This window comes from Oncorhynchus mykiss, chromosome 1 (assembly GCF_057628025.1).
Source record: "Oncorhynchus mykiss isolate SJ-2025 chromosome 1, ASM5762802v1, whole genome shotgun sequence".
In the NCBI taxonomy this organism is placed as follows: Eukaryota; Metazoa; Chordata; class Actinopteri; order Salmoniformes; family Salmonidae; genus Oncorhynchus; species Oncorhynchus mykiss.
In genome coordinates this window covers 58,322,599-58,337,953 of record NC_143022.1, presented here as the reverse complement: position 1 = coordinate 58,337,953, position 15,355 = coordinate 58,322,599, and positions in this window count along the sequence as shown.

Genomic DNA, 15,355 nt, shown 5'->3' with positions numbered 1-15,355 from the left:
CCTGTGCCAACCGGAAGTGCCATAATTGGTGTCTCAATGGCTGTTTCGAGGGGTTACAAAATTCAGATCTTTCCAAAACTTCATATATGTGATTAGGCAACCCCCATGAACTGTAAATCAGTCATTTTTCCCATAAAATTTCAAAGGAAAACTAAATCACACAGACACACAACTTGGAAGGAGGGACGTATGGGGTGCGTAGAGACAGACAGTGCCTGCGATAGTTAACTTTGTTCGAGCTAAAAAAGAACCGTCAGACCTAGAGTTCAGAAACTTTAGAAACCTGTTCTAGACCTCAGGTCGATAGTGCGTGGTGAGTTAGGTGGCTCTAGAAGGTTCTCGGACCGAGAAACAGCCTCGTACATTTGCAATGACTTCAATTCATTTTGACCATTACGAAAATGACGACATTTAGAAAAGTCTCAGAGACGCAAGGCTAGGTGCATTGAAACCGGCTCGGCCCATAGAGATGGACCCCAATGGATCCGGGATCGTGAATACAGACTCAAGCTCATTACCATAATGCAACGTTAACTATTCATGAAAATCGCAAATGAAATGAAATAAATATGCCATCTCTCAAGCTTAGCCTTTTGTAAACAACACTGTCATCTCAGATTTTCAAAATATGCTTCTCAACCATAGGAAAACAATCATTTGTGTAAAAGTAGCTAGCTAGCGTAGCATTTAGCGTTAGCATTAGCGTTAGCATCCAGCACGCAACATTTCAACAAAAACATAAAAGCCTTCAAATAAAATCATTTACCTTTGAAGAACTTCGGATGTTTTCAATGAGGAGACTCTCAGTTCGATAGCAAATGCTCAGTTATTCCAAAAAGATTCTTTGTGTATTAGAAATAGCTCCGTTTTGTACATCACATTTGGCTACCAAAAAAACCCGAAAATTCAGTCCTCAAAACGCAAACTTTTTTCCAAATTAACTCCATAATATCGACTGAAAACATGGCAAACGTTGTTTAGAATCAACCCTCAAGTTGTTTTTCACATATCTCTTCGATGATATATCGTTCGTGGAAGCATGGTTTCTCCTCTCAATCAAATGGAAAAATACTTGCACCTGGCTTTGCGCACCAATTTCGACGCAGGACACCAGGCGGACACTTGGAAAATGTAGTCTCTTATGGTCAATCTTCCAATGATATGCCTATAGAATGAGTTCTGGGGCACTTACAGACAATATCTTTGCAGATTCTGAAACTTCAGAGTGTTTTCTTTCCAAAACTGTCAATACTATGCATAGTCGAGCATCTTTTCGTGACAAAATATTGCGCTTAAAACGGGAACGTTTTTTATCCAAAAATGAAATAGCGCCCCTAGAGATCCAACAGGCTTTAACAGTTAAAAGGTGTTTACATCAAACAGTTTGCATTGACTTCTCTCCCCATAGGAATACATTGCCTGCACCCCTAAATTCAACCTGAAGCCTATGTGGGTTATGAATGCCATATGAACCTGTCTTCGATGACAGTCCATCAGGCCACTATGAGGTCTACCTGTGTTGATTCTAAGCTTCCTGGAGCAACCGGAAGTGGTTAAAATCCCCCTAAAAGTGTATATCTATACCCTGCCTGCAGTTTGCTAGAAATAGTGCATTCAACCCTGTGTAAATCAGTCAGTTCTTAACGTAAAGACTTCAAACTCAGGATTCTGTAAAAGCATACCCCAATGAGGATGTGTGTTGACTTATAGCTTCCTGTGCCAACCGGAAGTGCCATAATTGGTGTCTCAATGGCTGTTTCGAGGGGTTAAAAAATTCAGATCTTTCCAAAACTTCATATATGTGATTAGGCAACCCCCATGAACTGTAAATCAGTCATTTTTCCCATAAAATTTCAAAGGAAAACTAAATCACACAGACACACAACTTGGAAGGAGGGACGTATGGGGTGCGTAGAGACAGACAGTGCCTGCAATAGTTAAATTTGTTCGAGCTAAAAAAGAACCGTCAGACCTAGAGTTCAGAAACTTTAGAAACCTGTTCTAGACCTCAGGTCGATAGTGCGTGGTGAGTTAGGTGGCTCTAGAAGGTTCTCGGACCGAGAAACAGCCTCGTACATTTGCAATGACTTCAATTCATTTTGACCATTACGAAAATGACGACATTTAGAAAAGTCTCAGAGACGCAAGGCTAGGTGCATTGAAACCGGCTCGGCCCATAGAGATGGACCCCAATGGATCCGGGATCGTGAATACAGACTCAAGCTCATTACCATAACGCAACGTTAACTATTCATGAAAATCGCAAATGAAATGAAATAAATATGCCATCTCTCAAGCTTAGCCTTTTGTAAACAACACTGTCATCTCAGATTTTCAAAATATGCTTCTCAACCATAGGAAAACAATCATTTGTGTAAAAGTAGCTAGCTAGCGTAGCATTTAGCGTTAGCGTTAGCATCCAGCACGCAACATTTCAACAAAAACATAAAAGCCTTCAAATAAAATCATTTACCTTTGAAGAACTTCGGATGTTTTCAATGAGGAGACTCTCAGTTCGATAGCAAATGCTCAGTTATTCCAAAAAGATTCTTTGTGTATTAGAAATAGCTCCGTTTTGTACATCACATTTGGCTACCAAAAAAACCCGAAAATTCAGTCCTCAAAACGCAAACTTTTTTCCAAATTAACTCCATAATATCGACTGAAAACATGGCAAACATTGTTTAGAATCAACCCTCAAGTTGTTTTTCACATATCTCTTCGATGATATATCGTTCGTGGAAGCATGGTTTCTCCTCTCAATCAAATGGAAAAATACTTGCACCTGGCTTTGCGCACCAATTTCGACGCAGGACACCAGGCGGACACTTGGAAAATGTAGTCTCTTATGGTCAATCTTCCAATGATATGCCTATAGAATGAGTTCTGGGGCACTTACAGACAATATCTTTGCAGATTCTGAAACTTCAGAGTGTTTTCTTTCCAAAACTGTCAATAATATGCATAGTCGAGCATCTTTTCTTGACAAAATATTGCGCTTAAAACGGGAACGTTTTTTATCCAAAAATGAAATAGCGCCCCTAGAGATCCAACAGGTTTTAACAGTTAAAAGGTGTTTACATCAAACAGTTTGCATTGACTTCTCTCCCCATAGGAATACATTGCCTGCACCCCTAAATTCAACCTGAAGCCTATGTGGGTTATGAATGCCATATGAACCTGTCTTCGATGACAGTCCATCAGGCCACTATGAGGTCTACCTGTGTTGATTCTAAGCTTCCTGGAGCAACCGGAAGTGGTTAAAATCCCCCTAAAAGTGTATATCTATACCCTGCCTGCAGTTTGCTAGAAATAGTGCATTCAACCCTGTGTAAATCAGTCAGTTCTTAACGTAAAGACTTAAAACTCAGGATTCTGTAAAAGCATACCCCAATGAGGATGTGTGTTGACTTATAGCTTCCTGTGCCAACCGGAAGTGCCATAATTGGTGTCTCAATGGCTGTTTCGAGGGGTTAAAAAATTCAGATCTTTCCAAAACTTCATATATGTGATTAGGCAACCCCCATGAACTGTAAATCAGTCATTTTTCCCATAAAATGTCAAAGGAAAACTAAATCACACAGACACACAACTTGGAAGGAGGGACGTATGGGGTGCGTAGAGACAGACAGTGCCTGCAATAGTTAACTTTGTTCGAGCTAAAAAAGAACCGTCAGACCTAGAGTTCAGAAACTTTAGAAACCTGTTCTAGACCTCAGGTCGATAGTGCGTGGTGAGTTAGGTGGCTCTAGAAGGTTCTCGGACCGAAAAACAGCCTCGTACATTTGCAATGACTTCAATTCATTTTGACCATTACGAAAATGACGACATTTAGAAAAGTCTCCGAGACGCAAGGCTAGGTGCATTGAAACCGGCTCGGCCCATAGAGATGGACCCCAATGGATCCGGGATCGTGAATACAGACTCAAGCTCATTACCATAACGCAACGTTAACTATTCATGAAAATCGCAAATGAAATGAAATAAATATGCCATCTCTCAATCTTAGCCTTTTGTAAACAACACTGTCATCTCAGATTTTCAAAATATGCTTCTCAACCATAGGAAAACAATCATTTGTGTAAAAGTAGCTAGCTAGCGTAGCATTTAGCGTTAGCATTAGCGTTAGCATCCAGCACGCAACATTTCAACAAAAACATAAAAGCCTTCAAATAAAATCATTTACCTTTGAAGAACTTCGGATGTTTTCAATGAGGAGACTCTCAGTTCGATAGCAAATGCTCAGTTATTCCAAAAAGATTCTTTGTGTATTAGAAATAGCTCCGTTTTGTACATCACATTTGGCTACCAAAAAAACCCGAAAATTCAGTCCTCAAAACGCAAACTTTTTTCCAAATTAACTCCATAATATCGACTGAAAACATGGCAAACGTTGTTTAGAATCAACCCTCAAGTTGTTTTTCACATATCTCTTCGATGATATATCGTTCGTGGAAGCATGGTTTCTCCTCCCAATCAAATGGAAAAATACTTGCACCTGGCTTTGCGCACCAATTTCGACGCAGGACACCAGGCGGACACTTGGAAAATGTAGTCTCTTATGGTCAATCTTCCAATGATATGCCTATAGAATGAGTTCTGGGGCACTTACAGACAATATCTTTGCAGATTCTGAAACTTCAGAGTGTTTTCTTTCCAAAACTGTCAATAATATGCATAGTCGAGCATCTTTTCGTGACAAAATATTGCGCTTAAAACGGGAACGTTTTTTTATCCAAAAATGAAATAGCGCCCCTAGAGATCCAACAGGTTTTAACAGTTAAAAGGTGTTTACATCAAACAGTTTGCATTGACTTCTCTCCCCATAGGAATACATTGCCTGCACCCCTAAATTCAACCTGAAGCCTATGTGGGTTATGAATGCCATATGAACCTGTCTTCGATGACAGTCCATCAGGCCACTATGAGGTCTACCTGTGTTGATTCTAAGCTTCCTGGAGCAACCGGAAGTGGTTAAAATCCCCCTAAAAGTGTATATCTATACCCTGCCTGCAGTTTGCTAGAAATAGTGCATTCAACCCTGTGTAAATCAGTCAGTTCTTAACGTAAAGACTTAAAACTCAGGATTCTGTAAAAGCATACCCCAATGAGGATGTGTGTTGACTTATAGCTTCCTGTGCCAACCAGAGGTTCCATAATTGGTGTCTCAATGGCTGTTTCGAGGGGTTAAAAAATTCAGATCTTTCCAAAACTTCATATATGTGATTAGGCAACCCCCATGAACTGTAAATCAGTCATTTTTCCCATAAAATGTCAAAGGAAAACTAAATCACACAGACACACAACTTGGAAGGAGGGACGTATGGGGTGCGTAGAGACAGACAGTGCCTGCAATAGTTAACTTTGTTCGAGCTAAAAAAGAACCGTCAGACCTAGAGTTCAGAAACTTTAGAAACCTGTTCTAGACCTCAGGTCGATAGTGCGTGGTGAGTTAGGTGGCTCTAGAAGGTTCTCGGACCGAGAAACAGCCTCGTACATTTGCAATGACTTCAATTCATTTTGACCATTACGAAAATGACGACATTTAGAAAAGTCTCAGAGACGCAAGGCTAGGTGCATTGAAACCGGCTCGGCCCATAGAGATGGACCCCAATGGATCCGGGATCGGGAAAACAGACTCAAGCTCATTACCATAACGCAACGTTAACTATTCATGAAAATCGCAAATGAAATGAAATAAATATGCCATCTCTCAAGCTTAGCCTTTTGTAAACAACACTGTCATCTCAGATTTTCAAAATATGCTTCTCAACCATAGGAAAACAATCATTTGTGTAAAAGTAGCTAGCCTGCGTAGCATTTAGCGTTAGCATTAGCGTTAGCATCCAGCACGCAACATTTCAACAAAAACATAAAAGCCTTCAAATAAAATCATTTACCTTTGAAGAACTTCGGATGTTTTCAATGAGGAGACTCAGTTCGATAGCAAATGCTCAGTTATTCCAAAAAGATTCTTTGTGTATTAGAAATAGCTCCGTTTTGTACATCACATTTGGCTACCAAAAAAACCCGAAAATTCAGTCCTCAAAACGCAAACTTTTTTCCAAATTAACTCCTTAATATCAACTGAAAACATGGCAAACGTTGTTTAGAATCAACCCTCAAGTTGTTTTTCACATATCTCTTCGATGATATATCGTTCGTGGAAGCATGGTTTCTCCTCTCAATCAAATGGAAAAATACTTGCACCTGGCTTTGCGCACCAATTTCGACGCAGGACACCAGGCGGACACTTGGAAAATGTAGTCTCTTATGGTCAATCTTCCAATGATATGCCTATAGAATGAGTTCTGGGGCACTTACAGACAATATCTTTGCAGATTCTGAAACTTCAGAGTGTTTTCTTTCCAAAACTGTCAATAATATGCATAGTCGAGCATCTTTTCGTGACAAAATATTGCGCTTAAAACGGGAACGTTTTTTATCCAAAAATGAAATAGCGCCCCTAGAGATCCAACAGGCTTTAACAGTTAAAAGGTGTTTACATCAAACAGTTTGCATTGACTTCTCTCCCCATAGGAATACATTGCCTGCACCCCTAAATTCAACCTGAAGCCTATGTGGGTTATGAATGCCATATGAACCTGTCTTCGATGACAGTCCATCAGGCCACTATGAGGTCTACCTGTGTTGATTCTAAGCTTCCTGGAGCAACCGGAAGTGGTTAAAATCCCCCTAAAAGTGTATATCTATACCCTGCCTGCAGTTTGCTAGAAATAGTGCATTCAACCCTGTGTAAATCAGTCAGTTCTTAACGTAAAGACTTAAAACTCAGGATTCTGTAAAAGCATACCCCAATGAGGATGTGTGTTGACTTATAGCTTCCTGTGCCAACCGGAAGTGCCATAATTGGTGTCTCAATGGCTGTTTCGAGGGGTTAAAAAATTCAGATCTTTCCAAAACTTCATATATGTGATTAGGCAACCCCCATGAACTGTAAATCAGTCATTTTTCCCATAAAATGTCAAAGGAAAACTAAATCACACAGACACACAACTTGGAAGGAGGGACGTATGGGGTGCGTAGAGACAGACAGTGCCTGCAATAGTTAACTTTGTTCGAGCTAAAAAAGAACCGTCAGACCTAGAGTTCAGAAACTTTAGAAACCTGTTCTAGACCTCAGGTCGATAGTGCGTGGTGAGTTAGGTGGCTCTAGAAGGTTCTCGGACCGAGAAACAGCCTCGTACATTTGCAATGACTTCAATTCATTTTGACCATTACGAAAATGACGACATTTAGAAAAGTCTCAGAGACGCAAGGCTAGGTGCATTGAAACCGGCTCGGCCCATAGAGATGGACCCCAATGGATCCGGGATCGGGAAAACAGACTCAAGCTCATTACCATAACGCAACGTTAACTATTCATGAAAATCGCAAATGAAATGAAATAAATATGCCATCTCTCAAGCTTAGCCTTTTGTAAACAACACTGTCATCTCAGATTTTCAAAATATGCTTCTCAACCATAGGAAAACAATCATTTGTGTAAAAGTAGCTAGCTAGCGTAGCATTTAGCGTTAGCATTAGCGTTAGCATCCAGCACGCAACATTTCAACAAAAACATAAAAGCCTTCAAATAAAATCATTTACCTTTGAAGAACTTCGGATGTTTTCAATGAGGAGACTCTCAGTTCGATAGCAAATGCTCAGTTATTCCAAAAAGATTCTTTGTGTATTAGAAATAGCTCCGTTTTGTACATCACATTTGGCTACCAAAAAAACCCGAAAATTCAGTCCTCAAAACGCAAACTTTTTTCCAAATTAACTCCATAATATCGACTGAAAACATGGCAAACGTTGTTTAGAATCAACCCTCAAGTTGTTTTTCACATATCTCTTCGATGATATATCGTTCGTGGAAGCATGGTTTCTCCTCTCAATCAAATGGAAAAATACTTGCACCTGGCTTTGCGCACCAATTTCGACGCAGGACACCAGGCGGACACTTGGAAAATGTAGTCTCTTATGGTCAATCTTCCAATGATATGCCTATAGAATGAGTTCTGGGGCACTTACAGACAATATCTTTGCAGATTCTGAAACTTCAGAGTGTTTTCTTTCCAAAACTGTCAATAATATGCATAGTCGAGCATCTTTTCGTGACAAAATATTGCGCTTAAAACGGGAACGTTTTTTATCCAAAAATGAAATAGCGCCCCTAGAGATCCAACAGGTTTTAACAGTTAAAAGGTGTTTACATCAAACAGTTTGCATTGACTTCTCTCCCCATAGGAATACATTGCCTGCACCCCTAAATTCAACCTGAAGCCTATGTGGGTTATGAATGCCATATGAACCTGTCTTCGATGACAGTCCATCAGGCCACTATGAGGTCTACCTGTGTTGATTCTAAGCTTCCTGGAGCAACCGGAAGTGGTTAAAATCCCCCTAAAAGTGTATATCTATACCCTGCCTGCAGTTTGCTAGAAATAGTGCATTCAACCCTGTGTAAATCAGTCAGTTCTTAACGTAAAGACTTCAAACTCAGGATTCTGTAAAAGCATACCCCAATGAGGATGTGTGTTGACTTATAGCTTCCTGTGCCAACCAGAGGTTCCATAATTGGTGTCTCAATGGCTGTTTCGAGGGGTTAAAAAATTCAGATCTTTCCAAAACTTCATATATGTGATTAGGCAACCCCCATGAACTGTAAATCAGTCATTTTTCCCATAAAATTTCAAAGGAAAACTAAATCACACAGACACACAACTTGGAAGGAGGGACGTATGGGGTGCGTAGAGACAGACAGTGCCTGCAATAGTTAACTTTGTTCGAGCTAAAAAAGAACCGTCAGACCTAGAGTTCAGAAACTTTAGAAACCTGTTCTAGACCTCAGGTCGATAGTGCGTGGTGAGTTAGGTGGCTCTAGAAGGTTCTCGGACCGAGAAACAGCCTCGTACATTTGCAATGACTTCAATTCATTTTGACCATTACGAAAATGACGACATTTAGAAAAGTCTCAGAGACGCAAGGCTAGGTGCATTGAAACCGGCTCGGCCCATAGAGATGGACCCCAATGGATCCGGGATCGTGAATACAGACTCAAGCTCATTACCATAACGCAACGTTAACTATTCATGAAAATCGCAAATGAAATGAAATAAATATGCCATCTCTCAAGCTTAGCCTTTTGTAAACAACACTGTCATCTCAGATTTTCAAAATATGCTTCTCAACCATAGGAAAACAATCATTTGTGTAAAAGTAGCTAGCTAGCGTAGCATTTAGCGTTAGCATTAGCGTTAGCATCCAGCACGCAACATTTCAACAAAAACATAAAAGCCTTCAAATAAAATCATTTACCTTTGAAGAACTTCGGATGTTTTCAATGAGGAGACTCTCAGTTCGATAGCAAATGCTCAGTTATTCCAAAAAGATTCTTTGTGTATTAGAAATAGCTCCGTTTTGTACATCACATTTGGCTACCAAAAAAACCCGAAAATTCAGTCCTCAAAACGCAAACTTTTTTCCAAATTAACTCCATAATATCGACTGAAAACATGGCAAACGTTGTTTAGAATCAACCCTCAAGTTGTTTTTCACATATCTCTTCGATGATATATCGTTCGTGGAAGCATGGTTTCTCCTCTCAATCAAATGGAAAAATACTTGCACCTGGCTTTGCGCACCAATTTCGACGCAGGACACCAGGCGGACACTTGGAAAATGTAGTCTCTTATGGTCAATCTTCCAATGATATGCCTATAGAATGAGTTCTGGGGCACTTACAGACAATATCTTTGCAGATTCTGAAACTTCAGAGTGTTTTCTTTCCAAAACTGTCAATACTATGCATAGTCGAGCATCTTTTCGTGACAAAATATTGCGCTTAAAACGGGAACGTTTTTTATCCAAAAATGAAATAGCGCCCCTAGAGATCCAACAGGCTTTAACAGTTAAAAGGTGTTTACATCAAACAGTTTGCATTGACTTCTCTCCCCATAGGAATACATTGCCTGCACCCCTAAATTCAACCTGAAGCCTATGTGGGTTATGAATGCCATATGAACCTGTCTTCGATGACAGTCCATCAGGCCACTATGAGGTCTACCTGTGTTGATTCTAAGCTTCCTGGAGCAACCGGAAGTGGTTAAAATCCCCCTAAAAGTGTATATCTATACCCTGCCTGCAGTTTGCTAGAAATAGTGCATTCAACCCTGTGTAAATCAGTCAGTTCTTAACGTAAAGACTTCAAACTCAGGATTCTGTAAAAGCATACCCCAATGAGGATGTGTGTTGACTTATAGCTTCCTGTGCCAACCGGAAGTGCCATAATTGGTGTCTCAATGGCTGTTTCGAGGGGTTAAAAAATTCAGATCTTTCCAAAACTTCATATATGTGATTAGGCAACCCCCATGAACTGTAAATCAGTCATTTTTCCCATAAAATTTCAAAGGAAAACTAAATCACACAGACACACAACTTGGAAGGAGGGACGTATGGGGTGCGTAGAGACAGACAGTGCCTGCAATAGTTAACTTTGTTCGAGCTAAAAAAGAACCGTCAGACCTAGAGTTCAGAAACTTTAGAAACCTGTTCTAGACCTCAGGTCGATAGTGCGTGGTGAGTTAGGTGGCTCTAGAAGGTTCTCGGACCGAGAAACAGCCTCGTACATTTGCAATGACTTCAATTCATTTTGACCATTACGAAAATGACGACATTTAGAAAAGTCTCAGAGACGCAAGGCTAGGTGCATTGAAACCGGCTCGGCCCATAGAGATGGACCCCAATGGATCCGGGATCGTGAATACAGACTCAAGCTCATTACCATAACGCAACGTTAACTATTCATGAAAATCGCAAATGAAATGAAATAAATATGCCATCTCTGAAACTTAGCCTTTTGTAAACAACACTGTCATCTCAGATTTTCAAAATATGCTTCTCAACCATAGGAAAACAATAATTTGTGTAAAAGTAGCTAGCTAGCGTAGCATTTAGCGTTAGCATTAGCGTTAGCATCCAGCACGCAACATTTCAACAAAAACATAAAAGCCTTCAAATAAAATCATTTACCTTTGAAGAACTTCGGATGTTTTCAATGAGGAGACTCTCAGTTCGATAGCAAATGCTCAGTTATTCCAAAAAGATTCTTTGTGTATTAGAAATAGCTCCGTTTTGTACATCACATTTGGCTACCAAAAAAACCCGAAAATTCAGTCCTCAAAACGCAAACTTTTTTCCAAATTAACTCCATAATATCGACTGAAAACATGGCAAACGTTGTTTAGAATCAACCCTCAAGTTGTTTTTCACATATCTCTTCGATGATATATCGTTCGTGGAAGCATGGTTTCTCCTCTCAATCAAATGGAAAAATACTTGCACCTGGCTTTGCGCACCAATTTCGACGCAGGACACCAGGCGGACACTTGGAAAATGTAGTCTCTTATGGTCAATCTTCCAATGATATGCCTATAGAATGAGTTCTGGGGCACTTACAGACAATATCTTTGCAGATTCTGAAACTTCAGAGTGTTTTCTTTCCAAAACTGTCAATAATATGCATAGTCGAGCATCTTTTCGTGACAAAATATTGCGCTTAAAACGGGAACGTTTTTTATCCAAAAATGAAATAGCGCCCCTAGAGATCCAACAGGTTTTAACAGTTAAAAGGTGTTTACATCAAACAGTTTGCATTGACTTCTCTCCCCATAGGAATACATTGCCTGCACCCCTAAATTCAACCTGAAGCCTATGTGGGTTATGAATGCCATATGAACCTGTCTTCGATGACAGTCCATCAGGCCACTATGAGGTCTACCTGTGTTGATTCTAAGCTTCCTGGAGCAACCGGAAGTGGTTAAAATCCCCCTAAAAGTGTATATCTATACCCTGCCTGCAGTTTGCTAGAAATAGTGCATTCAACCCTGTGTAAATCAGTCAGTTCTTAACGTAAAGACTTAAAACTCAGGATTCTGTAAAAGCATACCCCAATGAGGATGTGTGTTGACTTATAGCTTCCTGTGCCAACCGGAAGTGCCATAATTGGTGTCTCAATGGCTGTTTCGAGGGGTTAAAAAATTCAGATCTTTCCAAAACTTCATATATGTGATTAGGCAACCCCCATGAACTGTAAATCAGTCATTTTTCCCATAAAATGTCAAAGGAAAACTAAATCACACAGACACACAACTTGGAAGGAGGGACGTATGGGGTGCGTAGAGACAGACAGTGCCTGCAATAGTTAACTTTGTTCGAGCTAAAAAAGAACCGTCAGACCTAGAGTTCAGAAACTTTAGAAACCTGTTCTAGACCTCAGGTCGATAGTGCGTGGTGAGTTAGGTGGCTCTAGAAGGTTCTCGGACCGAGAAACAGCCTCGTACATTTGCAATGACTTCAATTCATTTTGACCATTACGAAAATGACGACATTTAGAAAAGTCTCAGAGACGCAAGGCTAGGTGCATTGAAACCGGCTCGGCCCATAGAGATGGACCCCAATGGATCCGGGATCGGGAAAACAGACTCAAGCTCATTACCATAACGCAACGTTAACTATTCATGAAAATCGCAAATGAAATGAAATAAATATGCCATCTCTCAAGCTTAGCCTTTTGTAAACAACACTGTCATCTCAGATTTTCAAAATATGCTTCTCAACCATAGGAAAACAATCATTTGTGTAAAAGTAGCTAGCTAGCGTAGCATTTAGCGTTAGCATTAGCGTTAGCATCCAGCACGCAACATTTCAACAAAAACATAAAAGCCTTCAAATAAAATCATTTACCTTTGAAGAACTTCGGATGTTTTCAATGAGGAGACTCTCAGTTCGATAGCAAATGCTCAGTTATTCCAAAAAGATTCTTTGTGTATTAGAAATAGCTCCGTTTTGTACATCACATTTGGCTACCAAAAAAACCCGAAAATTCAGTCCTCAAAACGCAAACTTTTTTCCAAATTAACTCCATAATATCGACTGAAAACATGGCAAACGTTGTTTAGAATCAACCCTCAAGTTGTTTTTCACATATCTCTTCGATGATATATCGTTCGTGGAAGCATGGTTTCTCCTCTCAATCAAATGGAAAAATACTTGCACCTGGCTTTGCGCACCAATTTCGACGCAGGACACCAGGCGGACACTTGGAAAATGTAGTCTCTTATGGTCAATCTTCCAATGATATGCCTATAGAATGAGTTCTGGGGCACTTACAGACAATATCTTTGCAGATTCTGAAACTTCAGAGTGTTTTCTTTCCAAAACTGTCAATAATATGCATAGTCGAGCATCTTTTCGTGACAAAATATTGCGCTTAAAACGGGAACGTTTTTTATCCAAAAATGAAATAGCGCCCCTAGAGATCCAACAGGTTTTAACAGTTAAAAGGTGTTTACATCAAACAGTTTGCATTGACTTCTCTCCCCATAGGAATACATTGCCTGCACCCCTAAATTCAACCTGAAGCCTATGTGGGTTATGAATGCCATATGAACCTGTCTTCGATGACAGTCCATCAGGCCACTATGAGGTCTACCTGTGTTGATTCTAAGCTTCCTGGAGCAACCGGAAGTGGTTAAAATCCCCCTAAAAGTGTATATCTATACCCTGCCTGCAGTTTGCTAGAAATAGTGCATTCAACCCTGTGTAAATCAGTCAGTTCTTAACGTAAAGACTTCAAACTCAGGATTCTGTAAAAGCATACCCCAATGAGGATGTGTGTTGACTTATAGCTTCCTGTGCCAACCAGAGGTTCCATAATTGGTGTCTCAATGGCTGTTTCGAGGGGTTAAAAAATTCAGATCTTTCCAAAACTTCATATATGTGATTAGGCAACCCCCATGAACTGTAAATCAGTCATTTTTCCCATAAAATTTCAAAGGAAAACTAAATCACACAGACACACAACTTGGAAGGAGGGACGTATGGGGTGCGTAGAGACAGACAGTGCCTGCAATAGTTAACTTTGTTCGAGCTAAAAAAGAACCGTCAGACCTAGAGTTCAGAAACTTTAGAAACCTGTTCTAGACCTCAGGTCGATAGTGCGTGGTGAGTTAGGTGGCTCTAGAAGGTTCTCGGACCGAGAAACAGCCTCGTACATTTGCAATGACTTCAATTCATTTTGACCATTACGAAAATGACGACATTTAGAAAAGTCTCAGAGACGCAAGGCTAGGTGCATTGAAACCGGCTCGGCCCATAGAGATGGACCCCAATGGATCCGGGATCGTGAATACAGACTCAAGCTCATTACCATAACGCAACGTTAACTATTCATGAAAATCGCAAATGAAATGAAATAAATATGCCATCTCTCAAGCTTAGCCTTTTGTAAACAACACTGTCATCTCAGATTTTCAAAATATGCTTCTCAACCATAGGAAAACAATCATTTGTGTAAAAGTAGCTAGCTAGCGTAGCATTTAGCGTTAGCATTAGCGTTAGCATCCAGCACGCAACATTTCAACAAAAACATAAAAGCCTTCAAATAAAATCATTTACCTTTGAAGAACTTCGGATGTTTTCAATGAGGAGACTCTCAGTTCGATAGCAAATGCTCAGTTATTCCAAAAAGATTCTTTGTGTATTAGAAATAGCTCCGTTTTGTACATCACATTTGGCTACCAAAAAAACCCGAAAATTCAGTCCTCAAAACGCAAACTTTTTTCCAAATTAACTCCATAATATCGACTGAAAACATGGCAAACGTTGTTTAGAATCAACCCTCAAGTTGTTTTTCACATATCTCTTCGATGATATATCGTTCGTGGAAGCATGGTTTCTCCTCTCAATCAAATGGAAAAATACTTGCACCTGGCTTTGCGCACCAATTTCGACGCAGGACACCAGGCGGACACTTGGAAAATGTAGTCTCTTATGGTCAATCTTCCAATGATATGCCTATAGAATGAGTTCTGGGGCACTTACAGACAATATCTTTGCAGATTCTGAAACTTCAGAGTGTTTTCTTTCCAAAACTGTCAATACTATGCATAGTCGAGCATCTTTTCGTGACAAAATATTGCGCTTAAAACGGGAACGTTTTTTATCCAAAAATGAAATAGCGCCCCTAGAGATCCAACAGGCTTTAACAGTTAAAAGGTGTTTACATCAAACAGTTTGCATTGACTTCTCTCCCCATAGGAATACATTGCCTGCACCCCTAAATTCAACCTGAAGCCTATGTGGGTTATGAATGCCATATGAACCTGTCTTCGATGACAGTCCATCAGGCCACTATGAGGTCTACCTGTGTTGATTCTAAGCTTCCTGGAGCAACCGGAAGTGGTTAAAATCCCCCTAAAAGTGTATATCTATACCCTGCCTGCAGTTTGCTAGAAATAGTGCATTCAACCCTGTGTAAATCAGTCAGTTCTTAACGTAAAGACTTCAA